Source organism: Balaenoptera borealis, assembly GCF_965194805.1.
Source record: "Balaenoptera borealis genome assembly, chromosome: 3".
Classification (NCBI taxonomy): Eukaryota; Metazoa; Chordata; class Mammalia; order Artiodactyla; family Balaenopteridae; genus Balaenoptera; species Balaenoptera borealis.
The window spans coordinates 114812462-114826332 of NC_138866.1; positions in this window are offsets into that span (position 1 = coordinate 114812462).

The following is a 13871-nucleotide window of genomic DNA, read 5'->3' on the forward strand; positions in this document are numbered from 1 at the left end:
AATGAATGGGTTTGGTGTGCCAGACCCCATTACCTGGCTACCCGAACTAATCAGCGGCAGAAATTCAAGGAAATTGCTAGAGCAAATTTAGATGTCAGGTTATTTGGGTCTCTTGATTGAGATTGGAAGAATAATTGAGGGTTCCATTTAATAAGCTTTGTTTACTAACTGCAGATCCTGTTTTGATATCTCTGCCTCAGTTACTTGGGCTAGGGCCACACTGAAAGAATAACTTTGACATTGTTGCTGATAGGAACCTCAGAGCTCCTCCACCCGAATCCTTTCTTTTTTTTTTTTTTTTTAATAAATTTATTTATTTATTTATTTATTTATGGCTGTGTTGGGTCTTCGTCTCTGTGCGAGGGCTTTCTCTAGTTGTGGCTAGCGGGGGCCACTCTTCATCGCGGTGCGCGGGCCTCTCACTATCGCGACCTCTCTTGTTGCGGAGCACAGGCTCCAGACGCGCAGGCTCAGTAATTGTGGCTCTCGGGCCCAGTCGCTCCGCGGCATGTGGGATCTTCCCAGACCAGGGCTCGAACCCGTGTCCCCTGCATTGGCAGGCGGACTCTCAACCACTGTGCCACCAGGGAAGCCCGAATCCTTTCATTTTATAGGTGGAGAAAATGAGGCCTGGAGAGGGAAAGGAGCCTCCCAAGGTCCCCAGAAATTAGAGACTCAAAGCCAGGGTGCTTCTACTTCTGAGAAAACCAGCGGGAGATTCAAGGAGCCTCAGAGGACGTCCTTCTGACGTGGGACATCAGTGCATGCTGAAGGGGTTTAAAGAACTGAATCTCCTCATTAGTTAAGAAAATATGTGGACAAGTATGATGGGCGGGGGGGGGGGGTGGGCAGCGTGTCACTGACTCCAAGTACCTGAGTCTTCTTTGGAAGGTAAAAATGGCTCCCACACAGGTACCCCCTTCTGCCAAGGACCCGTCTTTACCTGTAGTTACAGAGAACACCATGGAGCCAGAGTATTCCAGGGAATCACCACGTGTGAGGGGCAGCCTGGAGAACCTTTCATGAGACCTGGAGAGGAGACTGGAATTGCCCAGTTCTCTAGCAGCCAGGACTAGACTCCCGGTCTCCTGAGTCCCCAGTCGGGATCCTGTTCCCGACCCCACTCTGCCCAGACTCAGACGGTCATCCCTGCAGTTGCCCCCCAGTTCCCAGCGGAGTCAGGGAACAGGGTGTGGAACAGACAGTGAGTTGGGGAACCAGAAGAGGCAAGGAGAACCATGGCTGCGTGTGGTCAGGGAGATTTCCTCATGGATAAGGCAAGGCTCTGCCTGTGAAGAAAGGGCAGAGTTTATGGGCAGAGGGGTCTTTGTTATTCATGGCAACCAGTGGGTGCATGAGAGGTGTTCAGAGGAAATTCATTCATTCTGCACAGTTTTGGGGGAGCCTTTATTATGTGCCAGATTCTTCACATAATCCATTTCTTCTAATCCTCACAACAACCCTATGAAGGAGGCAGTAGTTTTACTTCCATTTGGCAGTTATGGAAAGAGGTACAGAGAAGTTAATTTGCTCAGGCTTACATAGGAAGTGATAGAGTTTAAACCCAGGAGTGGATGTCTCCGTCCACTATAAGATATGCAAATTACTTATCATTGGATTCCTAGGACTGGAGTGTCACGGATAGGTTTGTGGGTGGGCTTACAAGAAAGGGGGCCCTGGTATCCCTGGACCCCCATCACAGTTGGGCCCTGACTTCCTCTTTCCTGTGAAAGTCCTTCCAGTATTCAAAGAAAACCTTCTGACCCCTCCAATCATTCATGCATTCATTCTTTCGACAAATATAACCACACCTTCTCGTCTCTCAGGTGCTTTAGTGGATATTGGGGATGAAAAAGTGAAAAGGATGTGGTCCTTTCCCTCAAAGTTGTCCACCAGGGACTAGATCTGTCCCAGTTTCCTTCTGTAGCTCAAGCTAGAAGGTTACTCATAGCAAATGACTGCAGCATCCTGACCATCTTGATCACTCATCCCAGAGTACTTAGTGGGTCCAGCACCACCACCATCTTTACCACACTTGCACTAATACCACCTAAGCTGGCACTAGTTCCTTTAGCAGCTATATACCATCTTTAGTAAGGAATCAGCTTATGTATTATTGAAACCACAGAGAGGGACTTCCCTGCTAGCACAGTGGTTAAGAATCTGCCTGCCAATGCAGGGGACACGGGTTTGAGCCCTGGTCCGGGAAGATCCCACATGCTGCGGGGCAACTAAGCCTGTGCACCACGGAGCCTGCACTCTAGAGCTGGCGAGCCACAACTACTGAGCCCACGCGCCACAACTACTGAAGCCCACGTGCCTAGAGCCCATGCTCTGCAACAAGAGAAGCCACCGCAACGAGAGGGCTGCGCATCACAACAAAGAAGCCCCCGATCGCCACAACTAGAGAAAAGCCCGTGCGCAGCAATGAAGACCCAACGCAGCCAAAAATAAAGTAATTTAAAAAGAAAAATAAATAAAAATAAAACCACGGAGAATTTCAAGAAGAACCCGCTGTCAAACCAAGTATTTCCCATCCTATGCTTAGCCAATTGACTGAACTTAAATGGAAAACTTTACATTTTTGTCTGTTAAATGTCACCATAATGCATTCAGCCTATTTTTCATAGGCTGTTAAATATTTTTCCAACCTATATTTTGTCACTCAAGTGTTTCTGCCATGCCTGGAAATGTGGAAAGTCTGCTTTTAAGCGTCTTCATTCAAGGCAGTAAAATGTAGAGTAGAACAGAGTTAAGGATGGGCCCTACAACATTTCACCAGAGGACTCCTCCCAATCAATTGTGCCATATTCTTTGTGTGGGGTTGATTAACCAGCTGTGAATCTGTATATGTAAACTCTCATCTTGCCCCATCTCTCCATTTTGTTCAAAGGCTAACAAGAAAGACAAAATGCGGGAATCAAAATGCATTATGTGTAAAGCATCCCATCAGAAGGGAAATCAGGTGAGCTTGGCATGGCTTTTCCTAGTGAATCCCCACTAATTCCTAGTGGTCTCCAATTCTGTTTTTCTAACTGCTTGTAAACTAGAGGAATATTATCAGTTGCAAAAGGAAGTTCTATAAAGGGAAGCAACAACTTCGCAGACCAAGGATGACATGATGCCATTGCAGCAGGAGACCCAGCTTCCCCCACGAGCAGCAGGAGGAAGTACAGACATGGTAGATACTAGCAAAGGAAGCTACGTCAGGGACAGTGTGCCAAGAACAAAACCACAAGAGGTTTTCCACAAGAGCACGATTTAAAAACCGAAGCTGCAAAAGATAGTAGAAACAGAATGAGCTGGAACATTTGCTCTCATCTCGGGATCCAGCCCATCCAGGACTGCTAGGACCGAAGTGTGCAGCCCTGCACCGAAGGCAGGTTATGTACAAGAAGACATCATGCAGCACTGGTTCTTCTGGGATCTAAGGGTACCAGAGGGAACATGACAGCAGCCAAAGCTGTGGGGTGTCTTCAGGAGCAGCTCCCCTTGCCGTCACTGAAAGGAGCTGGCTTTTGAATACAGCTGTGCCCCCTCAAGTCCTGGTTAATTGCCACCTAGGCATCCTACCTGCAAATCTCACTACAACTGCCAGAGGCGGTATTTGCCATAATTGATGGGGGTTGGGTTTTCCAAAACACACCACCTGGTGGCTGCTGTTGGAATCACAGGACCAGTGTTACAGATAAGCATTGGTAAGGATAGCAATGCAAAGGATGAAACATTCCAATTACAAGTGAGCATGCCAACTTGCTTTAGTGTCTGTAAAGTCACAGTAGCCATAAACAATTCCAGGTGGTGAGAAAAACCACTTGTGGAGGGGAAACAAAAAAGACCAATGGAAAGACATGTAATAGGAGTGTTTGTGTGTGTTGGGGATGGGTGGAGGGGTTGTCCAGACAAGACAGAAGCCAAGAGGGAGAAATTTAGAAGGAAAGGAAAATGGACCAACTTAAGGAGATTGGAGGAGTTCCCGATCTGTATTAGACCTCAGTTAATTCTGTTACTCTTAAGGGTCTCCCTCACTTTACCACTTAATTTAATTCAACTTAATTTAATTCAACAAGCCTGTATTGAACACAGAAGTGCTTCACAAGATGTGGGCGGTCCTGAGCCATCAGGAAGAGCTGTCCGCAGTTTTTCCTCAGGCTACTCAGAGAGTTTAGCCCCTGAATTCTGTGACATGCTTGGGGTCTTGGGGAAGATGTCTTCCTACCTCATGCATTAAAAAAAAATTTTTTTTAATTGGGTAAAATACATATAAGGTAAAATTTACTACCTTAACCATTTTTAAGTGCATAGTTCAGTAATTTTCAGTACATTCACATTGTTGTGCAGCCATCACCACCATCCATCTTCAGAACTCCACTCATCTTCCCAAACTGAACCTCAGTAACTATTAAATACTAACTCCCCATTCCCCCCTCCTCCCTGCCTCTGACGACCACCATTCTATTCTGCTTTCTATAACTTTGACTAATCTAGGTACGTCGTATAAGTGGAATCATACAATGTTTTTGTGTGTGTGTGTGTGACTGACTTACAGTCACAGTGTCTCCAAGGTTCATTTATGTTATAATTTGTGTCAGAATTTCCTCCCTTTTTAAGGCTGAATAACATTCCATTGTATGGGTATATCACATTTTATTTATCCGTTCATCCCTTGATGGACACTTATAATTTGTGTCAGAATTTCCTCCCTTTTTAAGGCTGAATAACATTCTATTGTATGGATATATCACATTTTATTTATCCGTTCATCCCTTGATGGACACTTGGGTTGTTTCCACCATTTGGCTGTTGTAAGCAATGCTGCTATGAACATGGGTGTGCAAATATCTGTTTGAGGCCCTGCTTTCAGTTCTTTTAGGTATATACCCAGAAATTAAATCACTGGATCATGTGGTAATTCTATTTTTAACTTTTTGAGAAACCACCATTACTGTTTCCACCACAACCTCATGCATTTTTGTGAGGAAACGCCAACCCTACTCAAGCCAAACACAAAGTCCCCCAAGGAATGAGAGTTGGAGAATTCCTGAGGTGGAACTCCATCTCCAGGTGGGAAGGAAGGGCTTATGTTTTTCCAAATTCACCTCTTGCTTCTCTCCCTCGTAACGCCCACCTTGGACATGACTAGCACCCATATATTTAAGCCAAACTTCAAATCCACCAAGGCTGGCTTGGAGAAGAACCTTGACTTTCTTGGTGGATTGGAAGGGTTAGGGGCCCAATTAGTTGGTGATGCCCTCTGTCTACATGAAGCCTAATCCTCTTGACCCTGGGGAATTTGGGGTCCATACTGAGGACTCAGCAGAAACAGAAGGAAAATCAAGCCTTAGTGTTGAAGGAAAGACTCACGGAACTATTATCTCCTGCTCTCACAGCACCTGCCTTGCTGGTGAGGAGGACAGATCCTCTGGGAACAAAAAAAAACCCCCGAGCTCATTCCTGCCATTGCTCAATTCCCCTGCAGAGGGCAGCCTGGCACAAAGGAAAGTCCAGCTTTGGAATCAGAGAGACCTGAGTTTGAATCCTTCCTCTGGTGCTTACTGGTCATATTACCTTAGGCGTGTTTCTCAATTTCACCAAGACTCATTTCAGAGTGCACAAGACCAGCGATGATCATGTCGACTTTTTCACCGTCGCTGTAAAGATGACATGACACGGCAGGTGTCGAGTGCCAAGTGCAGCCCCCAGAACATAGGGGTTCCATGGATGTTACTTTTCTTCCTTCCTTCCTCACCAGTCTTTTCTCAATTATTGACTTTGTTCATGTTCCTCCAGAGTTTTCACCTCTCCAGGCTACCAGGGCCAGTCTTCGGGGGCTGTTCTCACCACCAGTTGCTCCCCCTTCGATTATTTCCAGTTTAATTCTTGGTCCAGCTGGTCTTCTCCAGATTAGCTCAGACACATCCCTCTCAGGCCTCCCAATTCAATGACTGACTGGGGCGTGGGGAGGGGCACCGCCCCCTGTGGGGCCTAATTCCAAGGTAAGGCACGTGCTCTTTGCTCCAGTGTCTCCTCTGGCTACCGGCTCTGTGTGAGGGGAGGTTGCCCAACCCAGGTGAGCACAACCCGCCCAGCCCCGACCTTGTCTGGCTTTTGTTAGGTTGTGTTACAACCTTAACGTTACTTAACCGTAGAGGACTTTGGGGGTGTGTGTGAGTGTGAGTGTGAGTGTGACTCTGTGTGTTAATAGCAATTGTGATAGATGCCATTGGCTCCCGCACATTCAATAACACCCACGCTCACAAAAAAAAGAAGTGGGGAGGGGAGTCATTTTTATGGGAGATAACATAACTGCTTGCAATTTGGCTATTCATTGTATCTTTGGCATTTTATGTACTGCATTAGCAGAGGCAATTTCATGCATATGGATATAATGCATTAAGTGGAGGCATTTAAATATAGTGAAACTAATTTTATGATGATTAGTTGAAGGAAAACATTGCGTTCGTATCATCTATATAGAAGCCAATTTGCATGAAAATGCCCAAAGTTGCTATGCCAACATTTTCTGTGCTGCTGGTCGGGGTCGTCTCCGAGTCAAGACTTTGTATTAAAAATCGGTCTCCAGTGCCCATGTCTTTTAATTCATTGCAAGCTGTAGGCCATTTGCTCACAAAGCGCTCGCAGTAAAACAAATGAATAGCTAAAATACTCATTTGCATGATTCCCGTTTGAAAACGATTCCCCTGAAATTAAAAAAGCGTGTTACTCAGTTGTGAAGATGGATGGGCCAGTGAGGCAGGCAATTAATATTTTCGGCGTTCTCTTTAAAGCCCTCCCAAGACTGAGAACAGCACATGCCAGACAAATTGGACCCCAGAACAGTTTTAGGGCCTCAGCGGCAGCAGCTTGCTTCCACTGTCTCCCCTTTATTGTCTCACTTACATTATGCAGTAATTAAAACTATTTACCATTCCTACTTATCCGCCATCTGCTACCTCGGGAGGTTCCTCTTCTTTAGAAAGCTTCTTAAAGAGCAGCAAGAAGAAGGGGAAGGCTTGGCCCTGACTGGGGAAAGGGGCTTCGGGGGGTCTTTCCTCTCCTCCCGGCGGTGTCCACCTGTCCCTCTGTGGTAGGAATGAAGGAATGATGGAAGAGGTCGTGTAGTGATGCTGATTTTCTGAGTGAGTTGGTCGTCGGTGGTGGAAGGGCTAGAGCACAGCTTCCTTCCTCTTTTGGCGGGAGTCCTGGCTTAGATCTGGGGTGATCTAGGAGGAGCAGAGGCCTGGATCTTCTCACCAATAACTGCAAAGGTCTGGGGGTTTTGGCCATGTGGTTGGGGTCTGGGGCAAAGCCACCCAATACAGTTGTTCAAGTTGTTCACTGCACAAGTGTGCCCAGCCCAGGGGGCTATAAAGGCTGAAGTCTCTCCTGTGATCCATGCACCAGTCTGAGGTCCTGCGGGGCCGTGTCTGCCCCAAGGGGGTGCCTTCTTCGGATTCACACAAAGGTACTCTAGGACCTCACTGTGGCCTCGTCTGAGAGAAGCCATTTTGAAAGCAACCAAGTTGCTGCCTCTATTCTGTGGTGACAGATGCCTCCCAGACTGGTTCAAGCCTGGGACCCGGCCCTGCACGGGCTTAGCGTTTGTTTGCCGAGGCTGAGCTAGGATTGTCCAAAGAGCTGCGTCTTCTGCGAACATTTCCATTTCCTCCTGGGCCCGGCCCCCAGAGCCAGTACAGACAGAGGAACCAAACTCGGCAGGAAATGGGGACTGACTCTCTCAGCAGGACAAAGGGTGGGCCCGGAGCTTGCAGACTTGTGGCCAGTGGCTGCCCTGGGAGGACCGCGTCTGCATGGAGAACGCCTGCTGCTTCCTCTTCTCTCCAGAGCCTGCCTGGTGCTGGGCACATAGCAGGTTTTCCAAAGTACTTGTTGAGTTAAGCCAACAGTGAAGCTTTCAGTCTTGACGTCACTGCCCAGTCACAAAGCCTCCTCTGCAGCTTTATCCGGGCTCACATCTTACCTTCTTGATAGTGTTTTTCTGGAACTTAACCAGAGGGTTTGGATTTGCCTAGAACTCGGCCCCTTGGCTGTGACTTTTCTGAGTCCACTCCTCACTGGAGGCCTCGGGGCCATGCACGCAGCACATGCGTCTGCCCTAGGCCTGGAACCCCCTCCCACGTCTTCTCTCCTGTAACTTCACCTCTGCTTTTCCCTGTTCCTAGGACATGGGACCTTGCTTGCCTAGGTCCATAGAGACAGCTCTCTTGGCCTCAGCTAACTTTCGTGGGTTGGCGCTTGGCCTGGCTGTCACAGTCTCCCTCTCCAGGTGACTCTGGAAGCTCTTGGCATTGGGCAGATCAAGAGCGCATGCCTGGCCATTCATAAGGAAGTGATAATGCTTTACGGACAGTGTTGGTTTGGGTTCCACCAGGAAAGGTCAATTTCAGACCAGAGCTTTGTCCAAAAATGGTGTGGACTGTCTCTGAAGTTAGTGAGTTCCATGTCCTCATCACTAAAGATACGATGGCATCTGGGAGTCACACACTGGAGTCTCCACCCCTAACACAAAGACCCCTGCCAGGCACTGGGAGCTCTCCCGCTGTCTAGACTAACCAGAAACTCATGCTCACTAATGGGACAGAGAAGGACCGTTGGTGAACGGTGTGGGTTATATAATTAAAATAAATAAACACATATGTGGGGAAAAGGACAGGCTTAACCTAGAGGACACTTCTCTTTAAGGCTTGGCCACAGTCAGGAAGGGAACCAGGGGTGCTTTCTGGGGCCTCTTAAATGCTGTCACATCAGCAGCCGTTTATGCCACCAACAGGAAACCTGCTTCCTGCCCAAGCCTCAGCCACGATCTCCCTGGGCTCCTATGGACCGGCCAGGAAGCCCGATGTGGCCAGTGTGCTAGAAAGGGCACTGACCTTGGAGTCCATAGTCCTGGGTTGGAATCTCTCCTCGGCCATCAGCTGTCTGACCTGAGAGCAGTCATCCAAACTTACTGCCAGTCTCGGTTTTCTCTGTTAAATGGGGTTTCACGCCTGCCTTTTGACAGGTTGTCTTTTTTTTCATAATCTTTTTTTAAAATTAATGAATTAACTTTTGGCTGCATTGGGTCATCATTGCTGCGTGCGGGCTTTCTCTAGTTGCGGTGAGCGGGGGCTACTGTTCGTTGTGGTGCACGGGCTTCTCATTGCAGTGGCTTCTCTTGTTGCGGAGCACGGGCTCTAGGCACGCGGGCTTCAGTAGTTGTGGCTCACAGGCTCTAGAGCGCAGGCTCAGTAGTTGTGGTGCACGGGCTTAGTGGCTCCGCGGCATGTGGGATCTTCCCAGACCAGGGCTCGAACCTGTGTCCCCTGCATTGGCAGGCAGATTCTTAACCACTGTGCCACCAGGGAAGCCCTGACAAGTTGTCTTGAGTCCATCAGTTAACACTGTATTTCGGTGCCTAGTCTGTATCCTCAGAGCAGGTGTGTGCCTTCCTGGAGCAGGTGGACTCATCTTTGTACACTGGAGAAGCTCTGTAGACATAAGCATGTGCGATGTCAGCTGCCCTTAGCTTATGCCTGAGCATCATCGAGCTCTGCAATTTAGAGGCAGGCACTTGAAAGACAGGACCTGGGGTGGAGGAAGGACAGTACAATTATACCCGTATCTAACGTTGCTGAGGACCCCCTGTGTGCCAGGCCCTGTGCTAGGCCCTTCATGTGAGTGACCGTCTTGAATTCTTAGGGTCTTTATTCTATTAACAGAAAAATTGGGGCTCAGAGGATCTGAGTTGAGTCCCAGAGTCCAGTGCTCTTCCTAACTTGCTGTGTGACTTTGCTCATGTTACTTGCCCACTCTGAGCCTCCACCTCCCCGTTTCTACCCCACAAGTGCTGCAGTTCTCCATCCCACACTGCCTTTCAAATCCTCCACTGGCTGCTATGCTGTATCTCCTGGTAAATCATTATAATTATTACTGTGAAGCTTTGTTATTTTTAATTTTAATTAATTAATTAATTAATTTATTTATTTATTTATGGCTGCTTTGGGTCTCTTTGTTGCTGCACGCAGGCTTTCTCTAGTTGTGGCGAGTGGGGGCTTCTCTTCGTTGCTGTGCATGGGCTTCTCATTGCGGTGGCTTCTCTTGTTGTGGAGCACGGGCTCTAGGCACGCGGGTTTCAGTAGTTGTAGCACGTGGGCTCAGTAGTTGTGGCTCACAGGCTCTAGAGCGCAGGCTCAGTAGTTGTGGCGCACAGGCTTAGTTGCTCCACGGCATGTGGGATCTTCCCGGACCAGGGCTCGAACCTGTGTCCCCTGCATTGGCAGGTGGATTCTTAACCACTGTGCCACCAGGGAAGCCCCTGTGAAGCTTTGTTATTAAGACGTGAGCAAGAGAGAAGCATTCCTAGTCGCTGAAGTAGACATCAGTGAGAGTAAACCGGGAAGCAGGAATCAGGAAACAAGATGGGGGAAGGGCAGAAAATGCAAAATCAAACCCAGGGAAACCTTCACCTGCTTCGAATTTGGAGGGATTGGCCAGAGGGAAAGGAGGAAAAGCCAGCCCCACTTAGTAACCACCACTAAAGATCAATACTGGACCAAAATAGAATCCCACGTAGGAAACAATCTTGCTTCACAGCCCCAGGAAAAAAAAAATTTAACATAGAGAAGCCATTTAAAGCAGAAAAAATATTTGTATGTAAAAAGAAATATTTTAGGTAGGAGTTGAATACCAAATGATTTTGGGTCTCTGTGGGGAGTAATGAGGCATAGCAAACACACAATTCTATATGCATGTAATATTATCATCGCACGCCTTGGAAAGCTTTTAAATCACAGAAATGCAGTTAGGGACCATTGTACAAAATAAACATCCCACTTGGTGTGTTGCCTGCCCTAAGTTCCTTGATCTAGAGCGGCACTGCCAGATTTTTACAGCCCCATAAGTTAACGTGGTGCTGATTTGATTGAGCTAAATTAATAAGACTTGTGCTTTGTTGCAAAATAACTATTACAGTATGTTGTGGGGATGCACTGCCGATAAGGAAATTGCCGCCTTTAACAATCCCACTGAAGTTTCATGGAGGATTTCAAAACCGATTTTAATTAAAACAAAAGCCGATGTGTGGCAATAATGTGGGCATTAAGGAGAGAAAATGCAAAATGTCTTTTTAAATCCATTTTAATATGTCTTAAGGACTGGATGATCGATGTGGTAAGAGCCGGAGGCTGACACCGCGCTGGTACCCAGCCTGTGCTGCCTGCTTCAGTGATGGTGGCACCTCGGGCCCAGCCTCGGGCCTCTGTGCTGGCTCTCCACTTCCGGCTGAGGGCTCATCTCCTGAGTTGGGGCTCCAGGAGGAGGACTTCTTTTGCAGGCGCTTTCTTAGACCTTGGCAGAGTCCTGTTCTCCTGGCCACTCCAAGCTGGAGTCAAGGCTGGCAGGGCCATAGCCCCCAGGCCTGGCTCTGGCCTTGAAGACCAGGCTCCCTCCTGCTCCTTGCTCGCCTGTGACCAGCTGCCGGTGCTGAAGGTAGCCTCTGGGAACCCTGAGGAGCAAGGGCTTTAAATAAGAAAGAGCTGGAGTATGGTAGCAAGAGGTAGGGCGAGTGCTTGAGGAAACCGGGGCCGAGCGGTCAGGCCAGGCACCTGCAGGCAGGGCAGCTAGGGCCAGCCCAGGAGGACTTTTTGCCAAACAGCCACCACCCTATCACCCCACCACCCAGTCACCCCGCCACCCACTGGACTGGACCATCCCATTTCTTGTTTTGGTTTCTTCGATTGAGAAAACACCTGCTAATGGCAGGTTGGGTTATTTAGATCAACCCTCATGGTAGAAACAACTAGAAATGCTGAATAAAATGAAAAATATTTTCTTAAAAGCATTAAAGAGCTGACAAGATGATAAGAAGCTACAGGGCCAACAGCTAAGTGAGAGTGGGAACTCCGAAAGCACTGGAGCTATAATACTTGTACCCTGTGGGCATTTACCCAACCAACAAACTTTAGTTTCAGTCTTGATGTGGCTGAGGGTATCTGGGAAGAGAAGATAAAACTCAGGGCTCACCAGAGATGCAGAATCTAATATTGATAGGATGTCCTCCTTCATAAAGGTGAGACTCCAAAGGGAAACCCTCAGGGTAAGTGTGAATCAGAAGAAAGACTGCCTTACCCCTTGCACACCCAGGGACTGTAAGAAGGGTTGCCTTAATTCTGAGCAGGGCAGGAGGGAAAAGAGCCATTCCTGAAAAGTGGATTTGCAGCCCAAGTCTGTATCGCCTGAATGGTCAGAATACCTATAGCCATGAACTTAATTCAAAGTGTCTGGGCTTCCCTGGTGGCACAGTTGTTAAGAATCTGCCTGCCAATGCAGGGGATACGGGTTTGAGCCCTGGTCCGGGAAGATCCCACATGCCACAGAGCGACTAAGCCTGTGCGCCACAGCTACTGAGCCCGCACTCTAGAGCACACGTGCCACAACTACTGAGCCCCTGTGCTACAACTACTGAAGCCTGAGTGCCACAACTACTGAAGCCCGCATGCCTAGAGCCCGTGTTCTGCAACAGGAGAAGCCACGGCAATGAGAAGCTGGTGCACCACAAGGAAGAGTAGCCCCTGTTCACCACAACTAGAGAAAGCCCGCACGCAGCAACGAAGACCCGATGCAGCCATAAATAAATAAATAAATAAACAAATCTATCTATCTGTCTGTCTATTAAGAAACAAACAAAACAAAGTGTCTTGGATTGGTAATGTCTTTATGGTACCTGGCAGAAGTAAATACAGATCTTCTCATCCCAGACCTCAAAAAATTACCAAAAATAATTTTCCAAGGAAAATGAACAACTCAGACAAAAAAATAACCGAGTACACAAGGAAGCAAGGCTCCAGAAATGAGACCTGAGGAAACAGCAGAAACAGATCTACATGATCTCAGATATTGGAATAATCAGATACAAAATATAAAACAATGGTGCTTACTATTTGAAAGGAGTAAAAAGATAATATCTTCAGGGAACAGAGAAATGTTAAAAAAGAGAGAGAGAAACTTAGGTTCTAAAAAGAAGGAAATATGATATTTAGAAATAAAATCATAATAATTGAAGTAAACACTCAATGGGTGTGTATAATAGCAGATTAGACATAGTAGAAGAGAGAGTCAGTGAACTAGATGAATGCAACAGAGAGAAAAGGAGATGGGGAATAGGAAAGAGGAATTAAGAGATATGGGAGATAAAATGAAAAGATCTAATATACATGAAATCAGAGTTCCAAATGGAAAAGAGTAAGAGAATGGGGAAGAGACAATTATTCAGGAAATAATGGCTAAGAATTTCCAGACCTGAAGAAAGATATTGATTGATAGCTTTAGAAGCTGAATGAATCCCGTGAAGGTCAAATAAATGAAATTCACGTGTAGATTAATCATAGTGAAACTGGAAAACACCAAGGACAAAGAAAAGCTTTCTAAAGCTGCCAGAGAAGGGAAAAAACAGGTTACAATCTATTCAAAAGAAATATCTAGATTAGCAGCTGACTTTCAGCAGCAACTGTGGGAGCCAGAATAATAGAATAGCTTAGCATATGTTGATTTAAAACAACCACTGACATAGAATTCTGTAGTCAGTGAAAATTTCTTTCGAGGATAAAGTAATATTAGGGCTTTTCAGATAAAAAAGAAGAAAAAAACTTGCCATTAACAGTGCTACCTCTAAAGGCAAAGCCAAAGGTTGTACTGAGGGGAGAAAGAAAGTGATCCCAGAAGGAACTAAAGTGTATAAAGAAATCAAGAGCACAGAAACTGGTAACTGTGTAGCTAAGACTCAGTGAACATCAACTGCTTTAAGCTATAATAATAGTGTTGTGTGGGATTTTAAAATGTAGACTTTAAAATATAAAAACACATAAATCAGAGGT